The sequence below is a fragment of the Ambystoma mexicanum genome, chromosome 3p (genome assembly GCF_040938575.1).
Source record: "Ambystoma mexicanum isolate Mex_15411 chromosome 3p, UKY_AmexF1_1, whole genome shotgun sequence".
Lineage (NCBI taxonomy): Eukaryota > Metazoa > Chordata > Amphibia > Caudata > Ambystomatidae > Ambystoma > Ambystoma mexicanum.
In genome coordinates, this window is record NC_090925.1 from 1,063,727,819 (window position 1) to 1,063,747,403 (window position 19,585).

Sequence of the window (19,585 nt, forward strand, 5' to 3'; positions counted from 1 at the left end):
GAACACATGAACAGTGGGATGTGGGCAACAGAGGGGCACAGAGGAGGGGTAGAGATGTACAGGTTGGCTGGGAGTAGAGGGGCACACAGAGTCTAGCAAGTCAGATGGCATAGGGGCGATGTGATGGCCTATGTGTTGAGGAGGAGAGACTCCTTGAAGGGTGAGTCTTGAGTTCTTTTCTGAATTTTAGAAGCGTGGGGGAGAGTCTGATGCTGATGGGGAGAGGTTCCATAGTATTGAGGCGCAGGCAGAGAAGGCTTGTTTTCTGGTTGTTTCCTTTTTGCAGCGATGGATTTCAAGTATATACATATCTGGGTTTCTGGTGGTGTGCTGTCTGCCGAAGATGCTGAGTTTCTCCATGAGGTAGCTGGGTGACTTCAGGGTGACTGCCTTATAGATAATGCAGCAAGACGTGAAGGTAATTTGTGCATGCAGTGGGAGCCAGTGAAGGTTCGGGGTGATGTGGTCATATCTGCATAGACGCTTGATGAATCATGCAGTCGCATGTAGGACAATTTTAAGGGGCACAAGGGAGGCCTTCGAGGAGCGCATTGTCCCCATACCAGTGGGATAGAACCAGTACTTGAACAGTGAATCAAAATCTGTCTGGAGGGAGGAAAAGCTTTACTTTCCACAATAGGGAGAGCTGATACCAAGCTGTCCGAGGTTTCTTAGCTATGTGTGTCTTGAAGGGGAGGTGTTGGTCGATGTGGGACCCGGGGAACTTGGCACAGGAGGTGAGCTCGGGTGTGAAGCCCTCAGGGTGCATGGGTGGTAGCCAAGCCTGTATGCCTGGATGTTCGGTGTTGTTGGAGAGGAGTTGGAATTTGGTCTTAAAGGGGTTCAGCTTCAAGTATGCACTGTAATTCCAAGACTGGATCAGTGAGAGTTAGGTTTTGAGGCTTTGGATGTCCTTGATGGAGTCGATCTTGAGGTATAGCAAATAAATTCAGGGTCTAATACTCCTCTACAAAATCCACTCAAAAAGAGTTAATGACTCAATATACAAGTGTATATATACAATTGTCTGCTATTGCTGCATGGGCCAATGCCAAAAGACTCAGAGGGCTTCATAATGGGCCCCACTCATTATGAGTCCGGCGGCCGGGAAGTCAGGTGCCAGTAAATTTGTAAATCCCTATTCCCATAGAGTCCCATAGGATTCTATTCCCAATAGAGTCACATAGGACTCTATTGGAATGTGGACTGGGAAGCACTGTTCTTACATGACGGATTTGCTTACCATGACTGCTGCGCCCAGAAGGGTCAGACCTGTCCGGCACAGTGGCTCTGGCAGGCAAACTGTAATTTACTGGTCCAGAAAACAAGGGTGCCAGTGAGCTTACCGGCACCATTGATTCCGGACCGGCAAGCTTGGCATGAGATCCATAGTCCCTTAACGAGCCTGACACAAAATAATAGAAAAGTATTTAGTCTGTCCACGGCGCATAACACTCAAGAATTCTACTGAAAAAATTTTGTTTGTATTTGTGTTATTGTGTTTTGAAAAATTAAGTCTAACCACTCTTTAGACACAAATTCTACACCAATAGTGTTTTCCATTGAAACATATTTAATCAAGGTGGTGATTTTCTTGGTCTTACCAACACGTGTTTCGACCTCAAAGCACATAGGTCCTAATCAGAACTGATACATCACCTTCATCAATGCCAATCCAATAATTGTCGAAGTGCAAAATATCAATTCTGTGACTGCCAACCTTAAGCCAAGAGTTTCATAGCCAAGGATTACATTTTTAAAAGGTAAATGCTAGTTTCAGACATTAAGGGATGGAGTAGTGAACTGGTACTGATTTTGTTCCATGTCATGTCCTCCTAAGATTCATTTTAGCTCAAAATTACACAGGGGGTGTCTTATTCGGAATTGGGCTGTCAAAGTAAAACAGAACCTACCCTTCTATAATGAGGAAAATAGAGCCTGAGGTCACTATGCAAGAGGTGGATGTTCGACAAAACAGGATAGGTAGGGAGAGAAGGGACAGATTAGGTCCTTCTGTATCCAGTGACAGACGTGCACCCTTCTCTTATGTTATGCTACTATGCTTTCACTGTTACAAAGAACCAAAGCCATGCTCTGTACAATACATCATGCCACAGTAAGGCCACCTCAAAGGACCAATGATCAGGGAGGCTAGCTTTCAGCTCCCAAGCCAACACACCTGAATACCACTGCATGCAAATATCAACAATAAAGGGCCCCCAGACATTTTGCTAGCCAGCAATGTGGAGGAAATGAGTGTGAAAAAGTACTCACAGTCAAGAGGAATTGTGACCTGGTAACCCTGCAACAAATGTAATTGCCTTTAATAACAACATTGGGTTGGAAGGATTATAATGTCAGATATGACTGTTTGCCATGATACTGATTCCCTTAAAAGTGAGCAGAATCACCTCTTCTTGCCTTTTATTTTATGCTGTCAATAAAGTGTTTATACTGCACCTAGTCACCACCACTGTAGTCTCACTTAGAGCAACCTAGGATTGCGATTTTGTTCATAGTATTTAAGAAGATAATACTATCTTTGACTCAGCAGTGGTGATACTTCTAACCCTTCCACATTGCCAGTGTTGTCTTGGAAAGTTGGGCATGTTGAAACTGTGCCCAAGGAAATACAGAGACAAAGCACTTCAACATACTCCCCATACGTCCTGAACAGCCAGGTTCACTAAATAGGAAAGCTGAAAGGAAATGCAGTCACTTCTATATGGAGGGTGAGGTTTACAATCATGTCTGCACTGGAAGCAAAAGCTTGATACCGGGTTTGCTGGAGCTTCTTAAAGCCTACAATTACCTTTTTGGGCCATGGCTATAGTGGTATTTGAGGCAGGAATCATTTTAGGCTGAGGTATACACTAATGGGATTTACTCTTCATAATCCAGCCTTCGAATATTTACAATTACCTTGCCCTGTTAAAAAGAGGGATTAATGTGAATCTTAGGTCAGAACAGGAGTGTAGACTGGGTTACCAGATTACATTTCCCGGTATACCTTCCTTCCTGTGTTTTGTATTTGTTTGCATGTTAAGGAGAATCATCGAAAAATAGGAAATTCCCTATTATCCTGTCTGAGCTTTGTATCGAGTATGTAAAGCAAGGTTAAGAACTCAACTATGTTATGAAATGTGTGGATGCAACCCTGTTATATAAAGTGCACTCTTCCTTGTGCATTAGATCATTTATTAGCAACCTGAAAGCGGGTGCTGGCCAATTAGGATAGTCAGAATGCGGGCTGTATTGTCTGGTACAAGCCTACGTTCTGTTGCTGGTGCTGGCATGTTAAGGGACCCTCTCTTCGCTCGAGACCTTAACTTGGTCGGTGGACCGTTATCGACAGGGATGGCCTGCTGCCTCAAGTAACATCACCCCAATATAAATCTGACACATTGTAATCTTGTGAGTCACACAATTCAGAGTTATTAATATAGTTTGTCCCTTTCTCAATATGTATTAAATTGGTGAATTGTACATTCAAATTTTCTTTATGATTTCTGAAATCCAAGAAAACGAATTATATTTTCATGGTTTCCCTTTTTCCAAGGGAAATAATTGTATTTCTTTGGTTACACCTCTTTTATAATCTTTTCAAATGTGTATACAATATCCAGAAAAGGCTAGTATATACACAAAATGTTCAGCACTTACATTAGCACAAAAAACAATTGCAAATGAGAACACTTGGCCTTCTTTCCACCTTGTAACCATATAATTAACAAATTATTTTATCTCCAAAAAACGCTACTGCATATACAACATTTTAAAATTATAAATGAGAACACTTTGCCTTTCAGATTATAAACAAGTACACTTTGACAACATGTCATTCACTCTTGAGACCAGTGCAATTACAGTGACTGTAGTGAGCTTCTTCAGGGCAATTTTACCATTGTTCCTCAATTCTAACACATCGAATTTCCTTAATTTTCAAGTCCTTGCAAATTTGGTGTTCGAAGACACTGAAAATGTCATTTGTATAACAAAAACCTACACATAAACGAAAAAGAAGAAACAGAAAGGGAAAACGAAAATTAATCTGCTATTTTTTGGACTTAATTCATATCTTTTTATAATTTGGCTCAATCATTCTTTGACACAGCTGGAGACTTCCATAAACGTGGTTTCTTTTTTCTTATTTTTGATTCTATGTTAGCATTCTGCCTTGAATTTACCACATATTACTTTCAGGCACGCATGCTGCGAAGCCCTGGAAATAAATTAAATAAACTAATAAGAGGCTTTAGTGCACCACAGAACTGTGCTAGGGTCCTCGGAATGAGCTATGCCCTCAAAACACCATCTCAAATGGACTATCTCCATGATTGGTCCTAAAGACTCTTTCATAGAGCAGAATGGAATGGCATTCAATGCAATGTAGTGGCATTGGATGTTAGTTAGACATCTGGTAAGCTGTGCCAAAGTAATGTTATGTTAAGATGTTTGTATACTGCACTAAATCACCACCATAGTAGTCTCAGAGTACCTAGGCGTGTTGTAAAAATGAATAGCACTGACAATAAAGTGATACATATAATAGTTACTCAAAATAATGTAGACTAAGAATGAAGAAGGCTTTAAAATGTAAAAAGCAATAAATAGATCAAAACAAAAAAAAGAAAAACTCCTGCCGGGAGTCAAATGGTTAAGTGCAGGTGGGTGTGGGGACCTGTACTGGAAAAAGCTCATAAGTTTAAGATGTGTTGTCTCCCTGTTTTTGAAAATATACGTGTGTCCATAGAAATGTGCACAAGAAAGAGGGCTGAGTTGAGCCGGGTGGTATGCAGTGTAACACAATTTTCAACAGCACCTCATTCAAGGATGTTTAACAGCACTCCCAAATAAAACTAGCACAATTCATTATTTCACGTACTTTTGATGTACATGTGGAACCTCAGTATAATGGTCCATTGCATCCCATTCTCAATCTCTCCTTCTGGGGAAAGAAACAACTTGTGCTGTAACAAGATCTTTGTTTTAGGTGGTGTCTGCTTACTCTTAATGCTTACTCTTAATGCAAGGGAAATACATGTTTTATAGTGGGCAGGGGGCGAAAATGATGAGGTGAAAGCCTTTTATCTATTTCTTTTTCTTTTTCTTATTCTTATTCTTGTTTTTATTTGTTTTTGGGGTTTCTGTGTTTTTTTCAAATTTTGTGTAAGCTTAAGGTTTGTATAACTGTAAAACCAAAAAAAATACCTGTGAATCACAGTTGCCAAAAACAAAAAGAACAAATATATATTTTTTTTGTTTGTGTTTTCTATTTTTTAAATTAAAGTGTTTTGGTTAAAATCTAACCTTTTAATACAATTTGTGAAATACAACATCATACTAAAAATTCAAATACATAATAACACATAATAACACTTAATAACTCATGAACATATATCTAGTTTAACATGCCTAAATTAAAACAATCACATAATTGGATCACATAAGTAGATCTAAATTTAATAAAGTATAAAAAAACATTCAGGAGATATCCTCATGCTTAAATCACACATCATCATTCGACAATTTTAAAATCTCTTGCCATATGTAATACACGGTAAACTTAAAGCCAAGCTGGTTCCAGAAAATAAAAAGTCCCAAGATTTCTCTGTGAATAAAGATTGTCCAACCTATGACGGATATTATGATAACCTTTTATGTAGAATAAATACACAATTTCAGAATGATATATTATTAGTAGTAGTAGTTGTAGTAGGGTGTTGATTGAGTGCAGACCTAGTTTCGGGGAGCTACTTTGCACTTTCCCATCATAGGATGAAGAACCCAGTGAGGGAAGCAAATCAAAATGGGAACAAGGAGCTAACAAGAGGGAGGGGGAGGTGAGCCAAGCAATTTGGCAGCCAGGTATCTACAAGCAACCAGGTGATGAAATTGTGGGGAACAGATCACCCCATCTCAGGTAGGGTGGGGAGTAGAGGGCTGTGGGTGTAGGTGTTAGGAAGGAGCCATTTATTGAAGCAGATTGTCTTGAGCTCCTTCCTGAACTGTAGAAGCAATGGGTGAAGTCTGATATTGACTGGGAGAAGGTTCCAGAGCCCTGGGGTGTAGACAAAGAAGGCCTGTCTTCTGGCTCTTTATTTCCTGCACAAGTCAAGTTCAAGTCTGCACATCTTCTGGTGGGTTGTAGGACTTCAGAGATGCTGAGTTTCTCAGTGAGGTAGCTTGGAGACTTCAGGGTGATAGTCTTGTAGATGATGCTGCAGGATTTGAAGATAATACAGGCTTGCAGCGAGAGCCAGCGCAGTTTGATGAGGGTTGTGGGTGATGTGCGGTCGAATTTGCCTAATCCTTTAATGAGTCATACTGCAGCATGCAGGACACATCTGAGGGGTGCCAGTGTAGATGCCAGAAGGCCTCCCAAAGGGGCATTGCCACCATCCAGGTGGGAGAGGACCGTGGTTGGACAGGAGATCCGAAGTTCTTTTCTGGGATGAAGGGCTTGGTTTTCCGCAGGAGAGAAAGTTAATTCTTCCAGATTGCATCTTTCTACAAACAATTATAATTCAGCTCCATTTGCAGTACTCATTCAAAACAAAATCACCCTTCTATCACTGGGTGGTAATGTATTCAGAATAAGGCTCCCTAAAATTACAGATAAAACAAAATCACAGCATTATTTATGTCTTCGCAGAAATTAGGAAATAAAAATGATGAAAGAATCAGCAAGTCGCTCGCTTATAGGTCTCAAGCTTTCAACTAGGGCAACCCCTCTTGGAGTTCATGTTCAATCTCTTTGTAAATTGCACAGCAGTAAACTGCAGTTTTAATTATTTACACTATGAAGTGCAAAACGTATGTTTAAAAAGCAGGCAAGATCAGCATCACATCTTCTTTTTGCACTTCACATTGCAAATTGAGTACATGCTACCTAGCATTTAGGCATGTCAGGCAGAATATACAATGGATTCCTTTAGAATCGCCTGCTTCTGCCGAAAGAAAAAAGCCAGAAGATTCTGTTTGAAAACATTGTAAATACCATGCTAGTGTAAAACAAACAGTTTTTTGGAGGAGAGGAAAAGGGGGCGGGGGCATAATTCCCATTCTGGGCCTTACCCCCCAAGCCTCCTGAAATCCGACAACAAAACATGACCTGCAGCGTAAAAAAAGGTGTGCGACAAGTGTAACATCTTTACACGTTTCGTTAGCCTTTTTTTTTTATGCTGTGGGGACATAGAACATGAGAACCCTTGACTTCCGAAATGTTTCAAATTGCAATGTAGTCATAATGGGTCATTTTGAAATAACGGTTTGTTTCCTATGAAAAGTTAAGGGGCCAAAATAGCCCAACCGCAGGTGTCTATTTGGGTGCTGTTCCCCCATTATCCTTCTCTTTTTGTAGTCCCTGTAAGAACAAGGAAATAGGTTAATTCAAATCTTGTATTTAAACAGGTATTTAATCACTGTTAATCTTCAAGATTTGTGATGCAGTATTCCTTAAAGGCGAGATGTATTTTGTATCTGGCAAAACCAAGTGCATTCATTAATTTCTTAAAGCAGAGACCAATATGCCCGACTCAATATTAAATTGTTAAGGAGATGTACTGCTATGCCTTTTTTCAAATTTCAATTTACTAACTTAAATTTCTCGAGCGAGCTGGGGATGTCGGAAGTGGCTGCCAAGGCAGCGCAGTTCAACCCAGGACGATGGTGGATTACGTTCCCTAACCAGGAGCACCAAAGTGGCAGATTGTTGTGAAGGGCAGCTGATACTAAAGGTATCAGCATAGCTGATATCAGCTATACTGGAGCGATACTGCAAGCTGCGTTGGTCCCAGAGCGGGGGTCAGTAGAGTCCATAGGGCAGTGGTGAAAGGAGCAACGCTGCTGATCAACTGGGCGGTCAATCAAACTGCTATTACTTCTCCTGTTCGTTTCTGTTTCTGTCCAATGGCCAGAAGCTATGTGCACCTTGTTGTTTGTGGCACGCTTGAGGTAGAGCTGATTCCCTGCCTCAATATTTGATGTTCCGTTCTGATACTGAGCCTGCTCACTATCTCGCCTAGGGGTGGGGAGAGTCACAGAGTTACAGTGACTTCTGGGCCAGGTTCCTGTGGTCTGAATCTTTAGCATTTGATTGACCATGTTTTATGAAGTATAACGTATACTAACATACGTTGAAAGCCCCTAAAGTGTTCCAGCAGAGGATTGCACACTTGATAACAGAGCTACAGAGCCACTGTTCGAAGCAACTTTGCTGTTGGCCTTGAATGTGCTGTGGGTCGCTTCTTGACATTTGGAAGTCCGTCTTCTTTCTTGCAACCTCCGCAGCGTGCAGCATGTGCTGTGTTGTATTGTGCTGCCCAGTTCCATTGGAGTGTGGAGTAAGGTGGCTATTTTAGAATTGTGTTTCTGGATCGACCAGCACTTTTGGTTCCTCTTGATTTACCAGTCTTTTCAGCTTTTTTCTTGACACTCAAATAGAAGGGATGAAGCACTGATGGCAAATTGAACATGGTAAATAAACCTCCTCCTCTCCCTCTGCCTGCAAAATCATCTACTAATTGTGCTTCAATTACATAATTACGGAAAGTACTTATTTGTAGTGCTCTTGGAGGATTTTAAAATACAAAACCGGCATATCCTGGCTCGCAGGAAAACACGAGTGATCACAGAGATCATGCAGCATTCAGGTCAAAACCTCATAAAGATTGTAATGATGAACTGTTCCAGTACGAAATGTCATTGCCCAATTATCAGGAAGGCAGTAGATTATATTTTCTTACTAGCAAAAAGTACTCTTATCCGCACAGGTTCTATAGACAGGTCCTTAACAATCTCACTTTCTTTGATTTTCGATTGCCCAGTGGATATTTGCTTTTTGGGAGGCATCTGGGAAGAGAAAAGCATAGAAATTGCACAAAATCAAAATCAGTGCAGTTTGTTGCGGTGCAAAAATCTCAGAAGTGGTGCATCCTAGGACATCAAAATGTGGCTTTCAATGGGGACCGCTGAGTTTTGTTGCTCGCATTGAGACACTTAAAATTACCTTTATCTGGTCCTTCTACGACCACATTGATGGTTTTCTGATTTCAGGCAACCATCTCATGTGTGAAGGGGCTGAAATGCGGGCAAAGGGTGGGGTATCCAAATGTCATGTAGCCAGTAATGTCCGGAGGGTCCAAATAGGTTACTATGCTAAATTTTGTGCAGATTGGTGCAACAGTGTGGAATTATTTAAGGAACAAACTAACAGATTTTCTGCTTTATATATAGAGAGAAGATAGTGGTTATTCACATGGATCGATCCACTATCAATCAATCATTTGATGTTGTGCCCACCAGGTGACAAAGCTTATCTCCTAGAGCTAAAACTGCAGCGAACATGGTCATATCTCATTGGTTTGAGGTCTTGGGTATAGGGAACCCTCCAAGAGCACAGACAGAATTTTCAAATGTTCCTTCGAGACCTGAAGTCCCTAATTGTATCCTGAGCTCATGTGTGGCCTGTCCATGGGATTGAAAGAAGTGATTTAGCTAAAAGAATCAACAAAGTAGTATAGTGAAGTTGCAGTACTGAAATCCTCTTTGGTCTGGCTCACTTCTGCCAACTCAAAGGCTTTACCTTACCTACGTGCTAGCAAAGAGATGAAGGCAAGGCCCTGTTGAGAAATAAACTTTCGGTGTTCTGGTGATAAAAAATGCTATACTGGCCCAATTGAGAATCCTGTGACAAAGTAAAGGAAAGTCTCAAGCTCTTCAACAGTATCGTTTAACTGGCCACAGCGTATAAGGATCAATTCATCAATCCTCTTCCATCAGAATGTATCCCTTCACTCTCTACAAATTCTTTTGACTCCAAGGACTCCGTAACTAGTAAGATTATCCATTAGATGTGTCACAAGAAGGTATGTTGTGGAATTCTGTGTGACTAGTTGGTGGCAACAGTGAATTTCAGACGCGAAACAACCATCTAAGGACATCCTTAAAGTAACATTTTAAAAATTCGGCTCACAAAGGTTTATTATCAATATACCTTATGATTCTCCCTCCATCGAATCTGAACATATTTGTCTGCAAAAGACTTTCTATCCATTTGGGGACATTGAACCCTGAGATCTATTCACCTTCAATCTGAAGTTTGGGGGATACACAATTATAATTGTATTTACCATTCTATGAATGGGACACGACGGGCCTGAAGGTTTTCTTCTCCACATGAAACCCCATGAGGAGGCCATCCAGTGACTCACTTATGTCTATGCCAACATTGTGATAGCTTCTTGGAATATAGCAGGGCTCCGTAGAATAATGGATGATCCTGATTGGCACCTATTTCTGAACATTGAGGACATAGTCTATTTCCAGGAGATCTGCGTTTTGACCGAGCTATACAAAGCAGATTACCAGTTTCTTTATGGCTGCAATTAAGGACACTAAGGGGCATTGTGTTTTGGGAGAATAGCTCAGGGGCAACATGCTCACCTTGGAAGCAAGACGACACAGAGCAACACAGGTTCGATCCCCAGGTCCTCGTTTAGAAACCTCTGGGTAATAACCAGTCATATCATATCCCAGTAGAGGATTATCCACATGGGTTCAAAATAAAGTGGGTTTTAATATTGTGATTGAACAGACTGATAGTTCAGATCTAATGTGCCTAAATGTTTTTCATAATAAGGAAAGAATTTTTGTTTTATTTAATGTTTATTTTAGATCAAGGAACGTTAGAATAGAATTTATATGAACTGAAGTACTTTGTATGAATCAATACAAATCTTCTATGTCATCCACTGTCTTATACAGTGAGAAGGACTTTGCAATAAATATCCCTGTATTGGAGGTTGCTCCTCCAACATGTAAACACTTAGATGCCGCCAGGATGGATAACAAACTCTGGAAACTTTGGTGCAGTGCTGGTAATGGTCAATTAAAAGGGGACCGTCCACCCAAGCCCTCTTTCCGGCAAGGAAAAACCTCCCTGTTTATAGACTACATTCTTATAGATATAGTACACTGGCATTCAGCCCAAAAAATGTAACTGGTACAAAGAAAAGAGTACAATGACAATCCGGTCCTTCTTCCAAAAGCTCTTCTTATTATACATGTTCCCGGGAAGAAAATGTACACTAATGATTCAAAGGTCTCTCCACAAACAAAGCAAAATCATTATTATGTTGGTTGAAATAGATAAGGTTATGCAAATCCCAATTATGTATGTGAACTTTGTTCCAGTATAGAAAGTTGTTCAGTTGTTCAAGAGGATGTTGTTTTGAACCAAGAGGATGTTGAATGTACACAACCGGCGTTACTGCAGGCAATTGTTCTCCATGTTACAACTAAAACGTCTAATACTGAAACATTTCATACAGGCGGTATGACAACGAGATGCTAAAAGGAGGCTAGATCACATCTTACAGAATTTGACCCACAGAGACTCAGCTTGTGATAAAATGACACTCTTGCTATAAACTTACAATAAAGGAAAAAAAAGCAGGATGAATTTAATCATTTGTAGAAATCGCTGTGTTTGGTCTCCAAACAAAGGATGATAAGTCATTGTTGGGTAGAAGAGCAAAGTATAGGAGGACAACATGCAAAACTAAGGTAATGCCCAAGTGGCACTGACTGCTATATTCTCCATTTTAAGAAAATCTTTACTAGCCAAAGAATGACATGGATGCCAATTTCATGACAGAAACCTTGGTGGCCACGAGCCCACAGGTGTTTCATGAAGCAGAGGTAGTTCAATAACTCACTGAGCAATGAAAGGGAACAGCTGCCTCCCCAGATAAAATGCATGGAAGATCTATTTTCCTTTGAACCAAAAGTTTGGGCACCCATTATAAGTAAATGATTGTAATGGACCTTTTTTAATTGAACAGCATACATTCTACCCTACTGCCGAATGCCTTTTTAATAATAAAGTTCAAACTTCCACCCTTCTATGTAAACATTCTTACTTACTCTGTGTGATAATTACAATCCATTCTTCTTTCAAGTTTTCTTCTTGATCTTTATTCTCAGGTTACCTCAATCATTGGTTAAAATAGTCCCTATATTTGTCTTAGAATGCATGATTTTCAACTTGTTGATATGAAAACAGCATTGGTTTGTTTGTACTCCTTTTGTGATTCAGATCTTGTAAGTGACAGGAGATATTTTCCTACAAATTCAAAGGATCTGATCCGCTTAGGATGAAAGTTCTTTTCCTTAGTTTGGTTCCCCTGGAAGTCATAGGGGACGCGCCTCTCACCCAATTTGTATGCCTGTTTAGAAGTTGTGAGGTAATAGTAAGTTCTCACTCTACCAGCAGGCTTTTAAAGTTTTTGTTGAGCATGTGAAATAGCATCTATAAATGCTTTCAAATGTTTTCAATGTTCTCATATGTAGTAGAGGTATTTAGCAATATCTATCCCTGTGGTTGGTGCAGTATAACAGATGTCCCCATACGGGTTCTCTAACTATTTTTTTAAATATTTGTGTGTAAATATCTGCTTTACTGACTGTTTTCATCAGGTAACACCATCTTTCTGCCAATTATGAGTACAAATGGGGGTGATATGGGTAGTGGAAGAAGGGTTACATCTTAGGACCATAAGAACTAAGGGTAGTCATAATTACCATCTAGCCTGGTGTCAACCACAAACTTCTTAACAACCTGCCCAGTATTTTATTGTACCGCTCCACTCCTTCAAAAGATGCAGGGTGACAGGCAACGTGGAGTTTTCTTTTTACACCTACAATTTCCCATATCTTTGTAATCATTTCACTACTGAAGTGATGATCTCAGTCAGACTCAATACTTTGAGAAATCCTGAAATTATAAAATATGTGTTTCATCAGTAAATAGCCACTGTCTCCACTTCAAAGTTTCAGGCTGGGAGACATGTAACCCATTTTGTGAATAGGCATGTCACAGCCAACTTGTACTTATTTCTGCCCTGAATAAAACGATCTGTCGACCTGACCACGCTAATGTCCTTTTTCTTTTCTGAAATGAGGTCCTGTGAGTGCGAGAACTCAGCTAGAATGGTGTACACACTAGACAGTTCTTTAAATAGTTATGTAAGTCTTGACCTAGGTGTGGTCCATAAGCTACCTGGTGTAGGATTTCAAATGTCTTTTAAAGTCTCACTTTTCTGATTATTTCTGCATCATGGGCATGATTTGACATTAAACAAAACAAAGCCGTGTGTTGCCACCCGGTAACCCCATATGCACTCCAAGGGGGGCGAAGAGTTACCCCAGGTTTAGCTTACGAGTCTGTGTCCCCAACACTGGGATAATGAGGGGGGTACCGACTACCATCAATTACATTTCTCACATGTGAAGTGTTTATAACTAACTTGCTAGTATTACTCTCACACTGAGAGAAGGTGAACTTAAAGCATATAAGTACCAACAAATTCTTGGCTTTCTCAAGAACAGGCATCAACTTATCTCTAACGTTTTTTTAATAAGGAAAAGTAAATCATCAAGGAAAGCACCGTTGTAAACATAAAAGTACCTCACACTTGATTACAGAATGTTTTGTGTTCACATTTTCAAAGTAAATTGAATGCTACAAACAAACAATAGGAAAGAAAATAATCTTCAAAACAATTTACAATGTCCAGTGTTTACAACAATCACACTAGAGCATTGTTTTAGGTAGAACAGCAGTAACCATTTCAAAATTCCAAACAGCACCAATGAATTCAAACAATCGCCAACGCGTTTCGGATTACAACAGAATCCATCTTCAGGGCTATGGTTGCTATCCGTTCCGACCTTTTTCTGAATTTCCACAATTCTGATTTCTATAAGGTAACAGAAAGTACAATCACTAGAAATATCTTTAAAGGGATCCTAAACACAATAATATCACTTGTTTCCATGGGAAAAACACCAACCTCGTGGCTCATCAGCCGTGGATACCAAATATTGAAAGCAGGTAAGCTGAATCGCAGCGCTCCACTGAGTCCAGCTACAGATTTGAGTCGTGTGTGGCGGCGCCCAGTGTCCTATAGGAGGAAAGGATGGTGTGTCAAGGACAAAATCATACACCACAATGTTTAAAAATGCATGAGGCTTAAAGGATCTACAATGGAGTACAATGGAACTCAAACTCCCCAGACTATTCCATTATATCCCAAATCCACAGTACAGTCACTGACTATTAGGGGTGTGCTGCTATGACCCTTTATGAATTAGTCACCTAACAAGGCCCGTTGTGTGTGGGAGTTATCCGGTTCAGCATTCCCAACTCCATCAGAGTGAAAGCTCGAATTTGTAAAGTCCTAAAAATGGCGCCCCCAATTCAAAAGGAAAGCCATGTTATCCATTAAACATCCCTGCAGCGTTTACACCCTCACGGGATGTCAACCCAGCAGGGGACCTCTCCATATGTCAATAGCATTAACACTTCGGATAGATGGAGAGCCAGCCAATCGTTGTGTCAACGCAGGGCCGTTCTCCATTGTGTATAACGGTTGCCGTGGCAACTACGCGCATGCGCGCTGGTGCCGGCGGCCGCCATATTTGTGTGGGCAAATCGAGGCCCAATGCCGTATATGCAAGTTCAATGCGAACCGAGCACATTACGCTCGTAGGGGTCTCAAGGGGCAACTATACAAATCACCAACACCCCGTATCCATACATTGTACTCCACTGCATTTCCTGGAGGTGAGCATGGGGGAATGCAGATCAAAGTCTGCTGGGGCCCCCATAGTCACTGATTACCTAAGTTTTGAATGCCACAGCCAGTATGCTGTGATTGTCCAGAACAGCCTCAATAACGCTATGCACCATCTAAGAAAGGGATATGCCCCATCTTATTAATGTAACAGGAAGGTGTACAGTCAGTCCTCAGTCTCCATCTCCCCTCATCCCACAAAGGCAGGGGGTCACGGCCATAAATTCATGTGTCAAATTCAAAATGTCAGCAGGCCCAAAAGGGGCGATATACCTCTCCAAACTGCTGCATTCAGAGTACCTTGAGTAGACATCCCAAGCGTGCACATAATATGCAAGTGTAAGTGCACTGACATCTTTTGGTCTATACATTCCACTACACAACACACACCAGCTAAAATTACAAATCCATTCACATTTTAGCAACAATCAGTAGCATGTTGTCTGGTCATTCTAGAACCAAGTTACTCAAAAAGTACCCAACCCAACCTCAGGATCCAGCCCTTCAAACAAAACACATCAAATCAAATTCCAGATTCATACCCCTTTGACTGATACAGTCCAGTAGATCAATCCAGGATTTCCCTCTGTTGGAGCTTCTTAGTAATATCACCACCCCTTGGGCCCAGTTTCACTTGTTCTAATATGACACATTTCAGTTGTGCCACTGTGTGTCTGGCTTCTGTAAAGTGCATCGCCACTGGTGATTTCTGGTTCTTAGTTCGGATAGTAGACTTATACTCCATCCAGCGTATTTTGGCTTTTCTCGTGGTCATCCCCACGTAATAGAAGCCACAAGGGCATTTCAGGCCATAAACCACGTTCACAGCATCACATGTACATGAGTGTTTGAGCCAAATCGGTTTACCCGAGTGTGGGTGCCTGACACTATTCCCCTTGATAATGTTCGCGCAATGTTGGCAATTCAAACAAGAGATCGTACCCTTGTATGTTCTTGCATCCTGTTTTGGTACTTGTAATTCTGCCTTAATGAGGCTATTGCGCAGTGCCTTGTTGTTCTTGTATGCAAATGTTGGCTTTTGGGGGAATAGCTGTTGGAGCTTCGAGTCCATTTATAGCATGGCCCAGTGCTTCTGTATGATCCTCTTGATTCTTTTGCTTTGCGTGGAATGAGTCGTCACATATACCAGTGTCTCACCAGTCTTCCGTGGTTTAGGTGTGAGTAGAGTGTCCCTTGGTACTTTACTCACTTTGTCCTTCACACTCTAGATAAGATTGTGATCATAGCCTCTCTCCTCAAACTTCTTTTCCAACATGGCAGATTGCCGGGTGTACTCTGTAGGTTCTGAGATGTTATGCCCATATCTTAGAAATTGGCTCAAGGGAACGCTGTCCAACGTTCTCTGCGGATGAAAGCTGGTAGCCAAGAGTAAACTGTTTCTATCCGTGGCTTTAGAAAAGATCCGGGTCTCGAGTTTATGTGCCTGAACATAGACCTCAACGTCCAGGAAGTGAATACTTGACTTGCTGGTTACAGTTGTGAATTGGATCGTTGGATGCATCTGATTCATCATACTAAAAAAGGCCTGTAGTTCATCATCCGGTCCGCTCCAAATCTCGAAGATATCATCAATATATCGAGTGTACATGGTAAGGTGCCTAGACCATCTTGGTGAGGAGATCACATACTCATGCTCGAGAAAATACATGTATATGTTAGCATAGCAGGGAGCCATGGCTGCTCCCATGCTCGTACCTGAGATCTGCAGAAAATATCTATCGTCAAACTTGAAAGAATTATTCATCAAAACTAGCTTCAGCAAGGTCAACACGAATACACGATCACCTTGGCAGTTGTCAGAGTTCAAAAGCAGCCATTCCACTGCCTCAAGCCCAGATTCATGGACTATGTTAGTGTACAATGAAGTCACATCCATTGTGAACAGTATGTCCCGTCCCTCGACAAACTGTATATCTTGAAGTTTTTTCAGGAAAGCCATAGTGTCCCTCAGGTATGTAGGCGTATTCTGGATCAAAGGTTGTAGAATCTTATCTAAATACTGCGCTAGTGGCTCAAGTAGGCTCTCTGTTGCAGCAATGATTGGGCGTCCTGGAGGTTTTATGAGTCTTTTGCAGATTTTAGGAAGTATATACAAGACCGGTGTTATAGGATACTTGTTCTGTAGAAACCTACGGGTTCTCTCAGACATGATTTGACATTATACTTGTGAAAGAGATTGGTACTAAACACTTGTCAGACTCAAATAGGAAATGCATAGACAACAGCTCATCTGAGATTTGAAACATGTTTTTAAATTTCAACAGGACTCTCAAATCTTCCTTCCCCTGATAATCTTGTTTAGTAAGGGGAAAGTGGTCTTGTAGGTATTGATACAATTTCCTAATAATCAGACCATCTTATTGAGCAGTGATTTAATATGCACTGGGAGCAGATCTACTCAACTGAGCTATGAAGAGTTCACTGTCCAGAAGAGACTGTGATTTAGTCAGCACTGTCACTTGCATCTGCCTCTGAGGAGATGTTCCACATCACTGAAATACCACGTAGAGCTCCTGCTTTAGCTAATTGATCAGACAATTAACTTCATATTTCATTGGGGCAATCTACTTTTCAATAACTCTTGAGGTTCTCCAATATGTTGTCACGTTGTTAGACATCAGAAATAATTGATAGTTTGGATCAGTTTACCAGGCCTTTTTGTTTGCATACCCCTTGCTTTTCAATTTACCAGAGCTTTAACAACTCAATTGACATAGTCAGAAACTCTAATAATAACATGTTCTGGGGCTGTGAATATATGGCAATGAGGGATGCCTGCTAAATGGCCATCACTTCTACCAGCTTACTACTATGGGCATCAGTTTTGTAACCATCTGAGGGTTCAAAAATATCATCAACCCAAGCATTTCCAATGGTAGCCCAGATTCCTTCTCGACATTTACAGTAGTATGGCAGAAACGTACATCCACAAACTGTGTGCACCCCCTGACAGATGTTTTCTTCAAACATCTTATGCAGGGAAGCTAATTATGCCACAATTGTCACTGTTTTAAATATTCTTCTTCTAGCCAATAATCTTTGACACACTCCTGTAAATCCACCAAATTTTTGACCATTGGACAATTATTATTTTGACCATACTGGATATCAACAGGTTACCCCTTCACTGAATGAATGGAGGATGTGCAGCAGCTGAAGGGGGATCTCCACTATGATGTGTATTCCATGAATCAACAGAAGAGCATTTTTAAATGCCCATGCCATTACGCTGAAAATGTGTTTGGCATTCATTACATTTGCAGGTGGCTAAGTTTTACTTGCATGGGAGATTACCTTATAGATCGGGCCATGTTTCTGATACAATACTGTGGTCCAGCAGGTGCTGAAAAATCCAGTTTCTATAAAGATCTTGCTCTTAAAGGGGTTAGCTAAGTAACAGGTTTGAGGCAGGCTTCGTATCGCTTGTTTTACCAAATATTTGTGGGTGACATGACTCCCACATTACCTCTGCCTTTAATAAATGGTCTAATGGCTGCATCATCTTTGCTTAATCCTCTGTGAACTTGTGTCTAAAATTGGTGAGTCCTAAGAAGTTACATAATTCACAGTGATTTGTGGCGTCCCTTAATTTCAATAAGACTACAGCTTTCTTTTTTCTGTGGCTAAAGGCCTTCAGCTGTGATTTCAGGTCACATAATCCTTACTTTGTTTCTGCACCATTGAGCTTTCCAGAATTATACTTTTTAACCTCCTTTCTGTAATTTTGTCAGAACATGATGGATGTCCACAGGGTGAAATTCCACCATTTTGCTTTTTACTTCCAGATCATCAAAATAGGCCTAGTTCCTCATTCATTGAGGTCAGGCAAGGCCTTATGTGGGAATATATTAAATTAATTCCCTCTGTTGATGTACCTAAATGGTGTAAAGTCCATGTGTATTGCTACCCTCAAATGTGAGAGCAAGCTAAAATTGATATGTGTGAATCATGGGGAGTAGCAAAAATCTGGAAAATCAAGGGCTGCATACACATTAGACGCTTGATTCTGTGACTGGATTTAAGGAAGAAGTGAACTGGATGTGTGGACCATTTTGTTCATTTCTCTAACATCAGTACATAGTCTCCCGTGTCCATTTGGTTTAGTACCCCAATTACTAGTTTATTAAAAGTACTGTAAATAAGAGGAATGATCATAAGGGGTTCCGAATGTGTAATACAGTCTGTGAGTGATTCCATGGTTGCAAGAGGCAGGTAGTACTGTCTGAAAAATACTTGCACCATATCCTGATCTGTGGGAATTGTTGTCTAATGCAGGGATGTATGTCCATAGTTGTAAGAATCAACAAAGAGGATAATCTCCAAATCCAAAAACACCTATCTCTGTGTTGGTGTCTCTGTTCTTTGGTCTCACAGACATCAGCCAGGCCAATCACTCTTTTACCAAATGAAGGAAGCCTGAAAAACATATGGTATTGCAATTTCAGATGCATCGGAGTTGGGTGGAAAGATCTCAGTGAATCTTATCTAACTGATTGGATAACACTTTGGTATTGTGATAATTATTTGTAACTCTGAATACCATTTCATTGTCAAAATTGTGACAGGTAAATATCCTCTACCCAGTGGAGCATTGGTCGAATGTAGATGTTTTCAGGACCAATACCATCAAGAAACACTGAATCCCACTTTGTCCCACGCCAGTGCTCCATTGAGCTAAGAGCCTTTTCAATAGACATGTCTTTACACAAAGTGGTAGTTTCTAAATTATTATTATCAACCAATATGCAAATAGTATAATCTCAGAAGTCAAAAAGTCGTGATGGGTATAGCGAAGGTAATTGTATCTGAAAAGGATTATTCAAATTAATGAAAACATCTTTATTAGACATGACCTCTCATTTCATAAAATGTTACAGGTGGGTGAATTGTCAGCATTTCTAGGAGCAGTAACGTCTTCTTAGGTT

At 40.6% G+C, this 19,585-nt stretch overlaps 1 long non-coding RNA gene across 1 annotated transcript in view; it reads right to left on the minus strand.

The window, feature by feature from the left end:
* Positions 1–13,460: 13,460 nt before the first annotated feature.
* LOC138579737 (uncharacterized) overlaps positions 13,461–19,585 on the minus strand; it is a 60,455-nt gene continuing 54,330 nt past the window's right edge. Inside the window, exons 3-4 of the long non-coding RNA XR_011304128.1 lie at positions 13,857–13,967; positions 13,461–13,763 (exon numbers count right to left, since the gene is read on the minus strand). This is a non-coding gene — a long non-coding RNA (uncharacterized lncRNA). The remainder of the gene's footprint in view (positions 13,764–13,856; positions 13,968–19,585) is intronic.